Raw genomic sequence first — 16,765 nt, 5'->3', positions numbered from 1 at the left:
TGAACTGTTGATCTCATTGGTTAAGAGGTAATTAAATTTTTGAGTTCTCCAAGTGGATTGAAGAGGCATGGCTTTTGGGATGGAGCTGAAGGCAATTTCAAAGAGAATGACAGAGGGAGAGAGAAGAAAAGACAGTCATAGAAGTAAGCTTGACAAAAATGCATTCACAGAGGAATATATACATGCAAACACAGGTATACATATGACTATATAAGTATACTGGAGGCATACATGTGTGTGCACATCCTCACACACACTCTTTCTCTCTTGGCTAGGCACCAAGATGATGATGGCAGCAGTGGGTAGTAGGACTATTGCCAGCAGTTTACTGCTGTGGTGCCAGGTGAGAGGAATTACGGTTGCAATGCAGCCAACTTTGCTTTTGAGCCTGCTGCAGTAATATTTTCCATTTTTCTGATCTTTGACTTTAATATAATTTCCACTGCAATCATGGGTATCTCCATGGATGGAAAGCAGAAGTCGGTGCAGGAATCAAAGATCAGTAACAGCATCAGGGGTAAGGCCAGTGTTTCCCCTTACCAGCTAGTCTCTCAGCTTCCTTCAACATCGTGGGCCATCCTATACTCCTGGAAACACTGACACTGTCTTCTCCTATCTCTCTGGCTGGCTCAGTCAATCATGGGATTTGTTGGGAGATAACCATGTACAATGAATTGTAGTAAGCACTTGGGAAAGTACAGTATAGCAAAGTTAGAAGATGTGATTCTTGCCCAGAAGGTGCTTACAGTCTACAGAGAGAGAAAGACATTAAGAGAATATGGATATGAAAAATACTAGAATATCAAAATATCTACAAAGTACTGTGGGTGAATATCCAAGTGCTTATGGGCTCCTCCTCTGCTTTTCACTCCTATCTATGGGAATCCTTCAAGGCTCAGTCTGGGTCTCTTCCATTCTCCATCTATATTCACTCTCTTGAAAAACTTATTCACTCATAGTTCATTAACTACCACTTCTATGCAAATGATTCTCACATGATTTTCCAGCCCAGACATGTCTTCTCCACTGCAGTCATGTTTCCTTTGGTCTCCAATACATCTCTACTTGAACATCCCATAGACACCTCCAACTTAACATGTCAAATACAAAATTCCTCATCACCCCATTCAAATCTTGCTCTCCTATTCTCATTCTCATCACTGTAGACAACACCATCCTCCTCCCAGCCTCACAAACCTGTTACCTTGACATTATCCTCAGATAATCTTTCTCATTCAACCCAAATATTCAATGCCACCAAATCCCATTTTACTAATTTAGCAATATCTCTAGAATCCATCCCTTTCTCTATATCCAAGCGGCTATCATCTGGCCCAATCATTCAGTCAATTGATTATATTTTTTGAATGCTTGCTGTGTGCAGAGCACTATACTAAGTGCTTGGGAGATTACAACAGAGTTGGAAGATATGTTCCCTCCCCACAAGAAGCTTACAGTCTAGAATTCTTGACTACTATATCAGTTTCCTTGTTTATTTTTTCCTGCTTACTTGCTTTCTAAACCAGTCTGTACTTACCTCTAATTATTCTAAAGAAATTTCATGTCTCCCACTCCTCAAAAATCTCCAATGGTTGCCCTATCCTCTCCATGTTAAAAGAAGCTCCTTTCCATTGGTTTTAAGGCAATCAATCTGCTCTCCCCCTGCTACCTAACCTCTCTAATCAATCAATCAGTAGTATTTATTGAGTGCTTACTATGCACAGAACGTGGTACTATGTGCTTGGGAGATCATTTTGTTTTGTTTGGCAAAGTTTGTCAAGCCATACTAGGGTAATGATGATAATAGGTGAAACAGTCTTGAGTGACTATCAATCACTCATTCAGTCAGTGATATTTATTGAGTGTTTACTGTGCACACAGCACAGTATTAACTGCATGGGAGAGTAAAACACAAGGATCGCAGAAAAATAATCTAGCAAACCATTGCTAAATCAGTAAATCAGTGTTTGGTTGGTAAATTCCACGGAACTAGATTGCCAGAGGTCTAGAAGGACAGAAAATCACTCAAAGGACAGTTTAGCATATGAGGTGTTTCTAGTGTTTCTGCATTTTCTCTAGATCCAGGCAAGCTCATTCATTCATTCATTCATTCATTCATTGAGCATTTTATTTATTTATTTAATTCGTGTTCTTTCTTGATAAGAATGAGCAGTTGTTATTGTTTTTACTGCTTTGGCAAGAGGTTTTATCTTTACTAACTCTTATATTACCTTAAATTTGGGAACCTGATAGTTATACAACAGCTATACAATAGCTATGCTGCACTGCCAGGGTCAAGACTTAGAGTTTAATTATAGCATTCTTACTCTGTTGATTTATGAATCTTTTTGATAACCTCACTAATCAATCTGTAGTATTTATTGAGTGCTTAGTGTGTACAGAACATGGTACTAAGTGCTTGGAAGAATTTTGTTTGTTTGTTTTAGCAAAGTTTGCCAAGCCATACCAGGGTAATGATGACAATACATTAATTTAATGAAGGGTGAAGCAGTCTAGAGTGACTATCAATCACTTATTCAGTCAGTGGCATTTATTGAGTGTTTACTGTGTACAGAGTACAGTACTAACTGCCTGGGAGAGTATAATAAAAGAGTTGTTAGAAACATTTCCTTGACCACAAGAGGCTTCTGAACTTTGAACATATCTGTCTCACTGCTAAAGTTTATCTTCTAGATTGTAAGTTCATTGCAGGCAACGAATGTGTCTCTTTATTGTTGCAGTGCAATAATAATTATATTATGGTATTTGTTAAGAACTTACTATGTGCCAAGCACTGTTCTAAGCTCTGGGGTAGATACAGGGGTAATCAGGTTGTCCCAAATGGGGCTCACAGGTTTAATCCCCATTTTACAGAAAGAGGTTACTCAGACACAGAGAAGTAAAGTGGCTTGGTGAAGGTAACATAGCACACAGGTGGCGGAGTTGGGATTAGAACCCATTTCCTCTGAAATTAATTATAGAGGTGAAAATGGAGGAGTTAAGTGCGGTGGGTTTGAAGACTGGGTAAGTGACCCAGTGGATACAGCACAGAGCTGTTAGACCTGTGTTCTAATCCCTGCTCTGCTACTTGTCTCCTGTGTGACCTTGGGAAAGTCACTTAACTTCTCTGCGTCTCTCAGTTCTCTCATCTGTAAACTGGGGATTAAGACTATAGGACATGGACTGTGCTTAGAACAGTGTTTGAAACATAGTAAGCATTTAACAAATGCCATAAAAAAGTGCTTACAGATCCAAGTACATAGGGCAAAGCAGCAGGGAGGGTAAAGTGATAGGAGAAATAATGCTTAGTCAGGGAAGGCCTTTTGGAGTAGGAAGTATGATTTTAGTAGGACTTTGAAGATGGAGAGAGTGATAATCTGTTGAGTATAAAAGGAGATGAAGTTCCAGACCAGAGTGAGGAAGTGGACAAGGGTTGACAGCATACAGGTACAATGGGGATGTTGGCTTTTGAAGAGCAAAGAATGTGGGTTGAACCCAAGACTGGTTTGAAGTAGGGATCAGTGAGATAAGGTAGGTAGGAGAGAGCTGAATAAGTGCCTTAATGGTAAGGAATTTCTGTTAGACACAGAGGTAGATGGGCAACCTTTGGAGGTTTTGAGGCATGGGGAGATGTGGACTGAACTTCTTTTTAGAAAAATGATCTGGGCAGCAGAGTGAAGGATGGACTGAAGGAAGAGAAACAGAAGGCAGGAATGCCATTGAGGAGGTTGATGCAATAGTTAAGGTGAGATAAAAGTGCATTGTCAGAATGGTAGCAATTTTCATGGCAAAGAAAGAGCAAATTTTAGAAATGTGAATGCAGAATGGATTAACTGTCAGACCAATTAGTTGGGTTGAATGAGATATAGGAGTCCTCCTACTTAGACTGTGAGCCCTGTATGGAAGAGGGACTCTGTTCAACTTAATTCAGCTCATATATACCTACTCCAACGCTTTAAACAGTGCTTATCACATAGTACTGAACAAATATAATAATAATATTTTATTATTAAGTGCCATCGAGTCATTTCCGATTCATAAAGACTCCATGGGCATACTTTCTCCAGAACATTCTGTCCTCTGCCATAATCCGCAAATCTTTCTAAAGATTCTGCGTTGTTTTACTCTCTATCCATCTAGCTGCTGGTCTGCCTCTTTCATGTTTTCCCTGGACTTTTCCTAGCATTAGTGTCTTCTCCAGAGAATTAATCTTCCTAATTATGTGTCCAAAATATGCTAATCTAAGTCGAGTCATTTGGCCTTCCAAAGACCACTTTGGTTTAGTTTGCTCAAAAATCCATGTGTTTGTTTTTCAGGCAGTCCATGATATTCTCAAAAGTCACAATAATAATAACAATAATGAAAATGACAAAGTTACAAGCTTGTGAGGGATGGTGGATGGTAGTGTCACCTACAGTTAAGGGAAAGTCACTGGGAGGACATGGTTTGAGGGTAAATGAGGACTTTTGTTTTGGACATGATAAATTTGTGATGTCGACAAGATATTCAAGTAAAGTTGGGTTAGATGCAGAGGAAATGTGACACTACAGAGTAGCAGAGAGATCAGGGTGGAGAGATAGAGCTGAGAATCATCTGCATAGACCTGGTTATTGAAGCCATGAGAGCAAATGAGTTCTCCAAGGGAAAGGGTATAGATGGAGAACAGAAGGGAACCCAGATCTGAATGTCAAGGCATCCCAACATTTAGAGGGTGTCAGACAGAGGAGGAGCTAGTGAAAGAGACTGAGTAGGAACAGAGAGGTAGGAGGAGAACTTGGAAAGGACAATATGGGTGAAGCCAAGTTTAAATAATGTTTTGAGGAAAAGGGTGCGGTACACAGTGGTGAAGGCAGCAGAAAAGTCAAGGACGATTAGGCTGGAGTAGAGGCCTTTGGATTTGGAACTGGTGACCTTAGTGAGTGCCATTTCTATAGAGTGAAGAGGGTGGAAGTCAGATTTGAGGCAGGCAGTTGAAGAGAGAATTGAAGGAGAGGAAGTAGAGGCAGCAGGTATAAACAACTCACCCAGGGAATTTTGAAAGGAATAATGGAAAGGAGATGGGGTGATAACTGGAGAGTGTTAGGGCTTCGAGGGAGGGTTGTTTTAGGATAGGAGAAACGTAGGCATTTGTGAAAGCAACTGGACAGACCAGTTGAAGATTATGTTGAGGGAGGCAAGGGAGAGGGTGAATGTTTTCAATCCAATTTTCAATTCAATCCTATTTATTGAGCATTTACTGTGTGCAAAGAACTGTACTAAGCACTTGGGAGAGTACAATATAACAATAAATAGACACATTTCCTGCCACAATGAGCTTACAGTCTAGAAGGGGAGACAGACAATATGACTAACTAAATAAATAAACAAATTACAGCTAGGTACACAAATGCCATGGGGCTGGGAGGGGGGATGAACAAAGGGAGAAAGTCAGGATGACAGAGGAAGTGTGGGAGAAGAGGAAAGGAGGACTTAGTCAGGGAAGGCCTCTTGGAGGAGATGTGCCTTCAATAAGGCTTTGAAAGGTGGGGTGGGGGGAAAATTGTCTCTAGACAATGAGGAAAGAGGACATTCCAGGCCAGAAGGTGTAAGTGGGCAAGAGGTTGGCAATGAGATAAATGAAATCTAGGTATAGTGAAAAGGTTAGCATTAGGGGAGTGAAATGTGAGGACTCAGTTGTAGTAGGAGAGTAGTGAGATGAGGTAGAAGGGGGAAAGTTGATTAAGGGATATGGAGCAAAGGTATGGTGTTGGAGGCATAGGTGAAGAGATTTTGAGAGGAGACAGGAGAGACCCCTGACAGAGGTAGGAGAATAGAAGAAAGGGCAGGAAGAGGGTTAGGATTGGAGAGGATCTGGAGTGATTTTAGACAGATCACAGCTGATGATTTCAATTTCATCAATTTCATCAATGCAGTATATGCAAAATCATATAGGGCAAAGGATGGGAGAGGCAGTAGGACAGGATTTCTGAAGAAGGAATTAAATGTCTGAAACAGCTGGCTTGGGCAAGGGGGCTGGAAGTCAATATGGAAAGCCCTTTTCAAATGTTATACCCAATGTCCCACAGTTCATGAATAATTCTCAAGTCCTTATAAATAAGTTTATGGCTCTTCTCCAAAATTTCTGCCAACAACTTCTGGCCAGGATAAAACACCCAAGTGATTCCAGGCTGCACTTTGGGAAAAATGCACTATTTGGTTTTCAGTGATTTCCTGCTGCAAACTCAACTGTGCTCTTTAGTGTGATCAATGATACTAATTTAAATGTCATTCATTTCATTAGCTCTTGGCAACTGAACCTAGTTGGAAACTCAAATGTCTAGGGCAGGCCAGGAACTCAGCTCAGCCAGGTATACTCTATGACTATTCCAAGATTAATTCAAGAACAGAATCATTCTCTGACTCTCTTTGGAAATCCATGTGGTCCAAGAAATACTATTTCTAGGCCTGGGATAATGGAATAATGAGCCTAGGATTACTAAAGAATTTTTAGGTACATCTGAACATGGAATCCATCTCAATTTTATAAAGCGTATGATGGAAATAGTTGGGGAGCACACAAAAATTGGGGATATGCTCCCTAATTTGAGTGATTTTACATTTTAATTGGAGGATGTAAATTGATGAATGTGCCAATGGGTAAACTAAACATATTTATTAAGCACTTACTGTGTGCAGGACACCGTACTAAGTATTTGGGAAAGTGCAACATAATATTACATACACCTTCCATGCCCACAATGAGTTTGCAGTCCAGATGGGTAGACAGACATTAATGTAAATGAATACATTATGGATTTGAAAAGAAGTGCTGCAGGGCTAGAGGTACATGGTGGTGAATAAAGGGAGCAAGTCAGGTGATGCAGAAGGGAGTAGAAAAACAGGAAATGATGGTTTTGTTAGGGAAGGCCTCTTGGAGGAGATGTGCCTTCAATAAGGCTTTGAAGGTGGGGAGATTAATTTTCTGTTGGACATGAAAATGGAGAATGGAGGCCAGGGGTGAGGGGTCGTCAGCTAGATAGATGAGTTGAGGTACGGTGAGTAGGTTGGCATTACAGGAGTGAAGTGTGTGGTCTGGGTTGTAGTAGGAGAGTAGCAAGGTGAGGTAGGAAGGGGTAAGGTGATTGTGTGCTTTAAAGCTAAAGGTAAGGAGTTTGTGTTTGCTGCAAAGATTGATGAGCAACCACTGGAGGTTCTTGAGAAGTGGGGAAAACTGAAAGTTTTTGTAGAAAAATGATTAAGGCAGCAGAGGCAAGAATGGACTGGAATGGGGAGAGACAGGTATTTGAATTAACATGACAGCAGTTTGGATAAAGAGGAAAGGACAGATTTAAGCAATGTTGTAAAGGTCAAACCAAGAGGATTTAGTGTTAGATTGAATATGTGAGTTGAATGAGAGAAAGGAGTCAAGAATAAAGCTAATGTTATGGGCTTGTGAGATAGGAAGGACAGTGGCGCTGTCTTCAGGGATGGGAAAGCTAGGAGAAGGATAGGGTTTGGGTGGGAAGATAAGGAGTTCTGTTTTGCACATGTTAAGCTTAAGATGGTGGCAGGACATGCAAGTAGAGATTTCTTGAATGGCAGTAGGAAATGCAAGAGTGCAGAGAGGGAAAGGGATCAGACCTGGAGTTGTACATGTGGGAAACATCCACATAGAGGTAGTAGTTGAAACAATAGCAGAGAATTAGTTCTCCAAGGGAATGGGTCTACACTAGAGAAGATAAGGAGACCCAAAACTGAAACTTCAGGGATGCCCAAAGTTAGGGGGTGGGAAGCAGAGGAGGAAGAGACTGAGAATGAGTAGCCAGAGATAGAGATAGAATGAGTGGCCAAAGAACAGTGTCAGTTAAGCCTGTTGGATAATTCATTCAATCGTATTTATTGAGCCTTTACTGTGTGCAAAGCACTGTACTAAGTGTTAATGTTTCCAAGAGAGGGGGGTGGTCAACAGTGTAAAAGGCAGCTGAGAGATCGAGAAGGAATAAGATGGAGTAGAGACCATTGAATTTGGCAAGAAGGAGATCATTTATGATCTTCATTTATCAATATGTCATGACTATTTACATTTGATTTATGATCTAAGAGGGTGGTTTCAGTGAAGAGGATGGAAAAAATATTGGAGGGGGTCAAGGAGATAATTGGAGGAGAGTAACTTGAGACAGTGGGGGTAGACAACTTGCACAAGGAGTTTGTAGAGTGATGTTAGGAGGGAGATTGGGCAATAGCTGGAGAGAGTCAAGGGGTCAAGGGAGGGTTTTTTTAGAATAGAGAGACATGCTGGAATTCAGATCAAAAGACTAGATATAAATTAAAGAAGAAAATAAAGAGCATATAACTACAAAGTTAATGCACAGCTAAGGTGACAAATTGGATTGGATAACTTGTCTGGTGGGAACTTTCTAAAGATTATTAGCCTGAACCTTTTATCTTCACAGGAATGGAAAATTAAGGAATTGTCTCCACTCTTTCCTGGTTCCAGATGCAAATTCCTTTTTGTGATGATTAGCTGCATACATTTAGTTAAATTACTTCCTAGGCTATTCTTTGTGGAGATAATTGGAGTCTTTTCCAAAACCCAAATGGATGCTCTTGTTACCAATATATTGTTAACAATTTTGAAAGAAAATTCATTTTAATAGCTAGCCCACACAGAGCATCCCATAGTGAATGATCATCTGCGGTACCTCTATCCAACTGATCCTGACTAATAAACTTTCCATTTGAGACAAAGAAGCATTTTAAGCTGTGTAGGTGAGACCCTGGAAAAGCCCAATGTTTTACACTTACTACAACAATTCTGAGAATTTTTTGAGGATAAGGAATGTTTGAAATAAAGAGTTTTTAACAGAAAAGTCTGAAAAAATTAAAGGTGCTTGATCGATTGATAAATTCACAGTGATGAACTCAATTGATCTTTTTCTAATTATGATAGATATTTTTGTTACAGATCCTGTTTGGCATCATAGAAAATGTTCTCAATATTCTTAAAATGACATTATTTTATATACTGTGCTATTTAACTTATATGAATATGCTTTTTTGTTTTCTAGGAGTGTCTTTCAACCATTTTTCAAAACATAAATCTTTAACCAAGGAATGGGTTAGATAGTTATACCATAATGAGTAGAATATCCACAGGTGCTTATAATGCTTTGAGCTCTGATTACAGAACTCTACTGAGGCAAATGGCAGTGTTACATGGGTGGTTTGCAGCATTAACTGAGCAATCAATTGTATTGCCTATTAACCGGTAAAACTTATACTCCTATTTAAAAGCCTTTATTCACGTCACATATTCAGCTTTGCCCAAGCCCAGGTATTACCTGCAATAACATTCATTGTTATGACTATTTACATTTGATCAGCCTTCCTTCTGCTTTCCAAGGCTGTGGAAAGATCCTTCCAGAATCAGTGTCGTCCTGGAGGACAGAGTAGACTCACCTGGTTCTGAATGGAAGACCAAGTTGGTGTCTGGGCTGGATTAACTGTGAATGGCCAAAAACGTAAGTATTTCTATACCACAGACTGAAAGTCTATCGGCTGCAGTTCTTTAGTGAGCCTTTTTTTTTGTTTTTTCAGTGACACCTTTCTTAGTCCCTGTACCCAATTTGGGTGAGACGTGCATTCCTATATTAAGCCTGCTTTGACACCTAGGATATTACCTGGGTGCTGCTATTTCTTTAGCAACCAAGCAGGTAAGGTCTGGTTCACTTTCATTGGGTTTTAGTTTATTTTTTTTCTTTTCAGTACTGGTGTATGTTTGTGAAAAGCCATACACCAAAAACTGGTGTATGTTAGGGAAGCAGCGTGGCTCAGTGGGATGAGCACAGGCTTGGAAGTCAGAGGTCACATGTTCGAATCCCAGCTCTGCCACTTGTCAGCTATGTGACTGTGGGCAAGTCACTTCACTTCTCTGTGCCTCAGTTCCTTCATCTGTAAAATGGGGATTAAGACTGTGAGCCTCATGTGGGACAACCTGATTACCCTGTATCTCCCCCAGCGCTTAGAACAGTGCTCTGCACATAGTAAGCGCTTAACAAATACCAACATTAAAAGCCATCCACACACTCTTACCTAGTTTACAAGTGGCCAACAGCACACCCTGCAAATCAGTTGTCTGTTACGCTTGTGCCTGTTGTTCTTCAAATCCCTACTGAGAGCTCACCTCCTCCAGGAGGCCTTCCCAGATTGAGCCCTCCATTTCCCCCGCCTCCTCCCCTCCCCATTCCCCCTACTCCCTCCCTCTGCTCTTCCCCCTTCCCATCCACACAACACTTATGCATATTTGTATATATTATTTATTACTCTATTTCGTTAATGATATGTATATGAAACTATGATTCTATTTATCTTGATGATATTGACACCAGACTACTTGCTTTGTTTTGTTTTGTTGTCTGTCTCCCCAGTTTAGACTGTGAGCCTGTTGTTGGGCAGAGATTGTCACTATCTGTTGCCAAATTGTACATTCCAAGTACTTAGTACAGGGCTCTGTGCATAGAAAGCACTCAATAAATACAATTGAATGAATGATGAAATATATTTGTGTTGCCACAACCTTCTCTTCCTCTGCTTTTGTTAAGACTGGCTGATCCTGGAAACCTGCCCTGATATTGGGATGATAGAGACATGACATAGCCCCAAATACAAGCAGGAGACAAGAAGTCCTTATCCCTCTTTTATTATTATGGTACTGGTTAAGTACTTACTATGTGCCAAGAACTGTTCTCAACACTGTAGACAAGTTAATCAGGTGTCCCACATGGGGCTCACTCTCTCAATCCCCATTTTATCGACGTGGTAACTGAGGCCCAAAGAAGTTAAGTGACTTGCCCAAGGTCATACTGTAGACATGAGGTGGAACTAGGATTAGAACCTAGGTCCTTCTGACTTCCAGGCCTGAGCTCTATCCACTTAGCCACAGTCTTCTTCTCTCCCTCTTCCTAGGCCCATTTAACTTTGCCTTGTCTCTAGCTCCAGAAAACTTCCATTTTATTTTCCATGTATTTATCAGTGAGTGCTCATCTACTTCTCTGTCCTTTTCTCTCATGATCTGGAGTACTCTGTCATAATAAATAGTTGTGGGAAAATATAATATACTTTTGGAAATAGATTTGTTGAAATCTAGAGAGACAAAGAAAAATTCTTTCAAGAGATATTTCTAAGCACTCCACAAAGCTCACTACAACTTTGCCCGTTCATTTTACCAAACTATTTTATCCTTTGCATTTGCATCTTCCCTATGTTTTAATGTACCACTGCACATGCCTATATCCACTGTGTTCAAAAATGACTTCTTCAGAACTCAAAATACTGTTCTGCACTGTTCATTGTAAGCATGAAAGGTTTACTTCTAATATATGGTCATTGTGGGCAGAGAATATGTATCATACTTCTTTTGCATCTTCTCAAGCAGTAGGTGTTCATTAAATATCACTGATATTACTAGTCTCGAAAGCCATGTTTTTGGTCCAATGGAAAGAGCCCTGCTCTGGGAATCAGAGTGTGAGTCCATTGTTGGGTAAGGATTGTCTCTATTTGCTGCCCAATTGTATTTTTTTTAGATTTTATTTGTTAAGTGCTTACTATGTGCCAAGCACTGTTCTAAGTGCTGGGGTAGATAAAAGGTAATGAGGTTGTCCCACGTGGGGCTCATATTATCCCCATTTTACAGATGAGGTAAATGAGGCAAAGAGAAGTTAAGTGACTTGTCCAAAGTCACACAGATAATAAGTGGTGGAGGGAGGATTAAAACCCATAACCTCTGACTCTCAAACCTATGCTCTTTCGACTAAGCCATGCTGTTTCTACTTTCCAAGTGCTTAGTACAATGCTCTGCACACAGTAAGCGCTCAATAAATACAAATTAATGAATTAATGAATTAATGAATCAGAAGACATGGGATCTGCTCCCTGGTATGCCCCAAGTTGGTTAATGTGGGCAAAAAACACACAGGCATTCGCTAACATGCTATCTCTGACCTGCTTGCTTGTGCACTATGTATCTCAGAGGAAAAAAGACTGACCACGTTGACAGACCATAAGCAGTGTTCGGTAAACCACCAGCACAATATTCAAATTTGGGCCCTGAAACTTTAGGACAAAGGCTCATCCGACATCCCTGACTGGAGACTCCATCATCACTACTAGTCCTGTTCCTATTTTATAAATCTGATGGTTCAATAACGTTTCAGTTTGCACAGCACAAGAGACATTTTAGACTCTACTGACTTACAATGGACATTACATGCTGTATAATCTGACTTTTTTTATGGCATTTGTCAAGCACTATGTGCCAGACAGTGTACTAAGTGCTGGAGTAAATACAACATAATCGGGTTGGATACTGTCCCTATCCCCCATAGGGCTAACAGTTTTAATCCCTATTTTACAGATGAGGTAACTGAGGCATGGAAAAGTTAAGTGACTTGCCTGAGATCACATATGAGATAAATGGTGAAGCCAGGATTAGGACATAGGTCCTCTCACTCCCAGGTCCATGCTCTTTCCACTAGGTCATCATGTTTCTCATTTGCTCTTGATTATTTACGCTGCCTCCCCCGCCACCCCCCCCCCCAAAAAGTTTGTTTTTCTCATTAAATATTGATTCTTTTTAAATCTCCCCAATTTTTCTGAATTTATAAATCTGTTGCAGGAAGCCAATTAATTATCACAAGGTTAAATGTCATAATTTCTGAACACTTCACCAGTATGTAATCTATTTAGCTATTAAAATTATTTTCAGGAAACAGTTGAGAGTTCAAATACTAGTCTAAATTAACTGATGTAGATATTTTCTACTTATGTAACTTCCTAGTTAGTACAGGACAGCAGTTAAAGCAAGAAGGGAATTATGTGTATCCAATATGTCCTTTTACTGCGTGGAAGGCTGCAATGGTAAACCACTCCTGCATTTTTACCAAGAAAACTCTATGGATACACTACCAGAACGAATGCAGATGGAGAGCGGGGTGTTCTTGGAGAAATGTATCCCTGGTGTCATTGTGAGTTGGAAACAACTCGACGGCTTAAGATAACAAGAATATTTCCCTGAATAGGTATGTAGTGACATGAAAAAGTTGGCTACCATACCATTTACAGAATGAGAGTATCATGGAGCTAGAAGGGTTTACAAAGTCAACTAATTTCAGTTTACTTCTAAACCACCTTAGTCAGATGACTGTCAATCTTAATTTTAGAGACCTACAGAAAAAAAAGGTACCACAACCTCTTCCATCGCATTTATCATTTTTAAATTACAGCACTAGTCAAGGGTTGCTTTTTCAAGTCTAACTGAAGTCTGACTACAATTCATATCTAATTTCAGAGGATATAGAGAACCACTCATTAGCATCCTCTCTTAAAATAAAATTCTTATAATGGCCAATGGCTGTTTAATCATCCCCTTGGAGTTTTCTTTCACCAGCTCAATTCCCCATCTTATTAGATTCCATTTCCAAACATTTTAATAATTTCTGCAATATGTTTCCCTACTTGTCTTTAAAATGACAAGTTTTGAGTTAGGACATGATTATCAAGGAGGAAAGAATCATTTAGCGATCCTGTTGATTGATTCCATGAACACATTACCATTAAAAAAAAATGAGCACCATGTTTGTGACTCTTATGAAGCTTATGATACACAAAGACTCCCAAATCTTGCTGTAATTTTGTCCTTTCTTACAACTTTTGACTCCTAATTTGTCACAATTGTTTTGAATTTCATATTTTCCAAAATATTAGCATTCTACCTAATTTAGTATAAAGTGTTCTCAATTTCATTTCAAGGTATTGATACATTTTTTAATAATTCTAGGTTATGCCCCTAATTGATTCAATTTGATAAATGTTTCCAAGGTGAATGGTGAGAAATTATTATATCACCAACTGATAGATTAGCTACTGAAATGTGCAATACACCCCATGCTAACAATTCAGTATTGTATATAAGATGCATTTGAATCAGAATGATGAAGTTACAAATAATATGTATATGTCAAGGTTCACTTTTAAATTAATAGGAAGGTAAACTAATTAATAGTAATCATCAATTTAATAGCTTATAGAGTCCAAGACACCATGTGTGCATTGCAAAATTTTTGCTGAGGTTTCAGCAACACTCTGGGGAAAAGCATTATATTACAATTGGAAAATCTTGGTAATAAGGCTAGGCTGGCAGGGGATCACTTCCATCTGAAGGATCACTACCATACTAAATTGCTTGGTAGAATAGTTGAAGTCGAGGATAAGTTTGTTACCTAAATCTTTATAGTATGAAAGTCTAGTTGGTGACTTTCAGTAGTTATTTTGGTTTCTGACTCATTGTTTTACGTTTCCAATCCTAAAATTAACATCGTCTTTTGTTAAAGTCCCTGAGATACCTTGCCTTTAAGTTTCCTTATTCAGACCTAGCTTTATCTGGGTCTGTGTCTGAATTGCAAAACCATAATATGTGTGTGTGTGTGTGTGTGTGTGTGTGTGTGTGTTTTATAGAAAAAATCTTCAAATTTTCACAGAAGATTTAGTTTTGTGAAGTAGATTTTTGTTTTATTTTATCATAACCTAGGTTAGTCATTAAACACTACAGTGAACTATCAATCCATTTGTAAGTTCACCTGGACAGCAAAATTGTTCTATCCACTGAAGTGGCCTGAGAATGGTGTTTCAAGTCAATGACTACCACTGTGGTAATTGGCAGAAAATTTGAAATGCACACAGAAGGTTAGCAGGTGTCAAAGCTTTTAACTTTTGAGGAATGAGTTCAGGAAAAGATCAGTAGGTATGTAATTAGAGTCATCATGTCCTATTAAACTGACACAAATAGTTAGTTCGCTTGCTATGAATAGCAAGAGTCTGGGTTTACTGAAGCCTGCAGGAGTTTTACAAGATACTGAAATTGTGGGGTCTAGGGGAAAAGAAGTGGTGGTGAAAAAATGTGGGGAGGAACAGTGAATAAAAGTTGAGGAATAAAAGGGAAAGATACAATAATGGACTTTGAATGTATATTTTAGATTGATTGTAGGTGAAGGAGAAAAGGTAAGACCGCAGTACTCTTTTATTTGCGTAAAACTCTAAGATGTACTGTTTATAATGCAAATCTAATTTTTCTAGAACAAGCTCACACTATTTTAATCAATCAATCAACTGTAAGTATTTAGTGATTACTTGTGTAGAATACTGAACTAAGTTCTTGGGAGATCACATGCAATAGAGTTGGTAGTCCCATCCCTAAGTACTACATTATTACCTCTGTTATCTCAGCTTCTGAAGTTGATGAGGATGATAATGATGAAAATGATTGCTGATGGTAATTGCACTGTACTTTCCCAAGTGCTTAGAATTGTGCTCCCGAACATAGTAAGCACTCAATAGATATCATTGATTGATTGATAATGCAACATAAGGTTTCTATTGAAATAGTTCCTATTACATTTATTTCAGTAAGGCCATAAGAAAATATGGACTTTCACCTACACCAAGCAACCTATTTTCAAAAAATAAAAGGGAGCCCAATGTGTTAAGAATATTTTCCATAATACCTTAGACTCTGTGTTAAAAAGGGAAAAAAAAGTGGAAATTTGAAAAAAAATGTTGAAAAAAACCAGAATCTCCTAATTTTTCTGCTATGGAAAATGAGTCACACCTGTTATTTACTCTTAGGATACACCTGGATTTGGTCATAGATAGAAGATATCATCCTATGGCTCTTCAAACTTTTTGTAAGTACAGTTCAAGGACCTGTCCAAGTATTTTTAAACATGAAAAACAGTAGGGGCAGGAAACAACACAAATGGGCATGTGAAACAGAGCTGATTTTATGGCATACCTCACCTGACAAAGGGACATACACAGAGAAGAACTAGACACTGTCCCTGTTCCCCAAAGTGCTCACAGTCTAAGAATGGGTTCATTCATTCATTCATTCAATAGTATTTATTGAGCGCTTACTATGTGCAGAGCACTGTACTAAGCGCTTGGGATGAACAAGTCGGCAACAGATAGAGACAGTCCCTGCCGTTTGACGGGTTGAGGGGAGGCTGTGGCAGCAGACATAAGGTAAATGGACAAAAATATAAAAGACGAGGACAATGATTAATAGGAAAGGAGCAACAGAATTTAGGGGTCCTGGAGGCTGAGCTATCACTGACACAATAACACTAATACTCTTGCTATCAGCCTCAGAAGAAACACTAAGTAGCTAAGAGGATGATAGACTGAATTGTGTGGTTATTTTTCCCATTTGAAATTGTTTCTTCCAAGGAGGCTGACTCTGAATGGGGATTTACTAAAAAAAAAAAATCAGTGCTGCAAATAAAATGATGTTGTCATTACCCAGATCTGCTAAAGTGGCCTCTTAGGCAGGATTAACATTTTCTTATTATCTTAACAGTTTCCTACTTTGCAGAGCTAAGCAAATTTTACTAGTAATTTTCATGGTATTGCATGCATTTCTTCTCTTCAGTCTGATCTTAATTATGTGAAGCAGCATGGTCTAGTGGAAAGAGCAAGGGCCTGGGTGTCAGACAAACCAGGTTCCAATTCTGGTTCTGCCAATTGCTTGCTGTGTGACCCAGGGCAAGTCACTTCTTTGTGCCTCAATTTCTTCAACTGTAAAATGGGGATTCAATATCTGTTCTCCCTCCTACTTAGACTTTGAGCCCCAAGCAGGACAGGGACTGTATCTGACCTAATTAACATATCTACTCCAGCACTTAAGAACAGTGTTTAACACATAACACTTAGTGAGCAGTTAACAAATACCACAAAT

The 16,765-nt window shown here is 39.2% G+C and overlaps 1 protein-coding gene across 1 annotated transcript in view; it reads right to left on the bottom strand.

Moving 5' to 3' along the window:
- PCDH15 (protocadherin related 15) overlaps window positions 1–16,765 on the bottom strand; it is a 913,479-nt gene that overhangs the window by 423,891 nt on the left and 472,823 nt on the right. The gene's annotated exons all lie outside the window — the stretch shown is intronic.

This window comes from Ornithorhynchus anatinus, chromosome 3 (genome assembly GCF_004115215.2).
Source record: "Ornithorhynchus anatinus isolate Pmale09 chromosome 3, mOrnAna1.pri.v4, whole genome shotgun sequence".
Classification (NCBI taxonomy): Eukaryota; Metazoa; Chordata; class Mammalia; order Monotremata; family Ornithorhynchidae; genus Ornithorhynchus; species Ornithorhynchus anatinus.
Note: the sequence above shows the minus strand (reverse complement) of the source record. Positions and strands in the feature narration are given on the sequence as shown.